Source organism: Arachis duranensis, chromosome 2 (genome assembly GCF_000817695.3).
Source record: "Arachis duranensis cultivar V14167 chromosome 2, aradu.V14167.gnm2.J7QH, whole genome shotgun sequence".
Lineage (NCBI taxonomy): Eukaryota > Viridiplantae > Streptophyta > Magnoliopsida > Fabales > Fabaceae > Arachis > Arachis duranensis.
In genome coordinates, this window is record NC_029773.3 from 84,110,946 (window position 1) to 84,113,429 (window position 2,484).

Genomic DNA, 2,484 nt, shown 5'->3' on the forward strand with positions numbered 1-2,484 from the left:
ACCATTTCTCAGTAGCAACCAATGTTCTGAAAATCGGTTTGAATCGGCCAGTTAAATCGGGAACCGCTGCCAAATACGGTTTGGACAGAAAGCAAAATCGCTTGATTTGAAAATCGAAGTTGTACTGTCAAATCGGCTGAAAATCGGACGGTCGAACCGAACCACTTTCCGTCGCGAAGTCAGCTTGGTTTGATCTTCGAAAATCGCAGCCACCGCTAGGGACATCACTTTCTGTCGCACAGTGTCTTCCTACCAGTGCCAGTTCTGTTTCACCTTTCTACCCCGTCAATCACTGTCTTGCCTCTTGCCAGTCGCTGTCCTCACCAGCTCTGCATTTTTTCAAGCTTCCAGCTTCTAACTTTAGGTATAAATTTTGTTCTTTGTAATAATAATTGTTGAAGCATTGATTAATTATTAGTTATAAACCTTGCTATTAATTACTTGAAGCATGATTAATTGTTAAAGTATTGATTAACCGTTGATTATAAACTTTGCTGTTGATTGCTTGAAGCATGATTAATTGTTGAAGCATTAGTTGTTGGGTGCTAAATCTTACTGTTGAAGTATTGATTGATTGTTATATAATTAATTAATAATTAAATAATTGAATTTATGTAGTTAATTGAATAATTGATTAATACGTAAGAAACTTGGTTTATTTGACATAATATTTTAGAGTGTGGAACTAACAAGTGAAGCTATAAAGTTTTTAAATGGTATACCTTTCGATTGTTGGATTTAGATAAAGTATGTAATAACATTTTTTATTCACTTCAATATGCACATCTATTTAGTTAGCTTCCATGTTCATTTTAATTTATACTTTCTGTTCTTTGATGTTTCAAAACTTGACACTTTTTAGGATTGATTTCTATGTCCCGCAAAAGTTGATAAGTTTAATACTGCTCCAGAGAGGTAAACATTTCCTTTATTTGTTATTTTTTATTTTCCCGAATAAGTAATTAATTTTTTACTACTATCATATTAATCTGCACTTTTTTTGTTTTTTCGGGGCAGGGCAGGGGGATTTAATATTAATGTAACTCATTTGTGACATTGAGAAAGTAGTCTTAAATTGTTTAATGGTCGCTAATAATTATGGCCTCTAATCATATTAATCTACAGTAAGTTATGGTGGATTTTGATTATTAATGACAAAGTTGGATGTTGCCATTTTATGTTTGGTTGGTTATTTTTGTTTTTTGACTTTTGAGTTTGTATTTGAATGAGATGATAACATTCTGGTTTATGTAATATTTTTAATATGGATGATATTTTAAAGTTTATATTAGACTATAATTATGTTTTAGTGTGTTAATTTATATTTTATTTATTATTTTATTCTAAAACGATTTTTTGGATTCAACCACGGTCGAACCGGTTGAACCTATAAACCAGTGAACTAGTAGCTAGAGCGGTTTGATGACCATCGGTCGATTTTTAAAACCTTGTTAGAAACAACAACAAAAATCTCACCATCACTCTTCAAAGCCATGGCCAATTCTCTCATCTTACCTTTTTTGACCAACACGCAATGCCAACGCCATAACCCATATACTTGAGGATTACTTCAAGAACAACTTCCTGCGTAGTGTTTAGGTCCTTCACAGACCCGGGTGGTTCTGATGCTGGTATAGTGAGACACTACAAAGCTCGGTTTGCAAAGGCGAGAGATTTAGGATGACACAAGACAGAATAGCGAAGGGTAGTAAGGGGTTAGCATATGTTATTGGGAAGGGAGAGGATGAGGAGCGAGTCCCCGCTACATCCGCCGTGGTGAGGCTGGCAAGGAAGGATGTTGAGGTTAGAGTAAAGCTTCCAATTTACTTTTCTAACTTTGTCGGCGCCTAGCAAAAGAGAAAGGAACCCATATAGGTAGCGCAATGGGAGAGAGGAGTCAAACCACCTCAGGTGGGATGCGACTACAATGAGGAATCAAATCCACCTTAGCATTGCGCAAAGGCGATGAGCAATCAAAGCCACCTTGACTCTGAAATTATTGTTAAAGCTTTTTTCTTTTCCTAAAAAAGAATCTGTCTTTCTTAGTTTTTCTTATTGCTTTGATTGTGGCTGAATTTGGGGGTTTGTTGTTTTTTCGTGTGCTATGATTGAAGAATAGAAAAAGAATGAGTGTGCGACTATAGTTGGAGATGAAGAGGGAGAAGGTGTTAGTGATTGGGGTTGAGGCTGGCAGAGACTGCAGTGTGAGTGGTTGGAATTGGCAGCAGCGACAAAGATGAGGGTGATGACTGGTGGTTGCTGGCAAAGGGGATAATAGATTGATGTTTGTGAACCCTCTCTCCCCTCATTTCGAATTACAATCTCTCTCTCTCTCTTCTCACCCTCTCTCTCTCTGATCTCTCTCTAACCCTCTCGTCTCTCCCCATTAACAATGTCTCTAGCAGCCCTATCTCGTCATTCGTCTCTCCTTCATACAAGCTTCAATGCAACTCTCTGTCTCTCTCTCTCTCTCTCTCTCTCTCT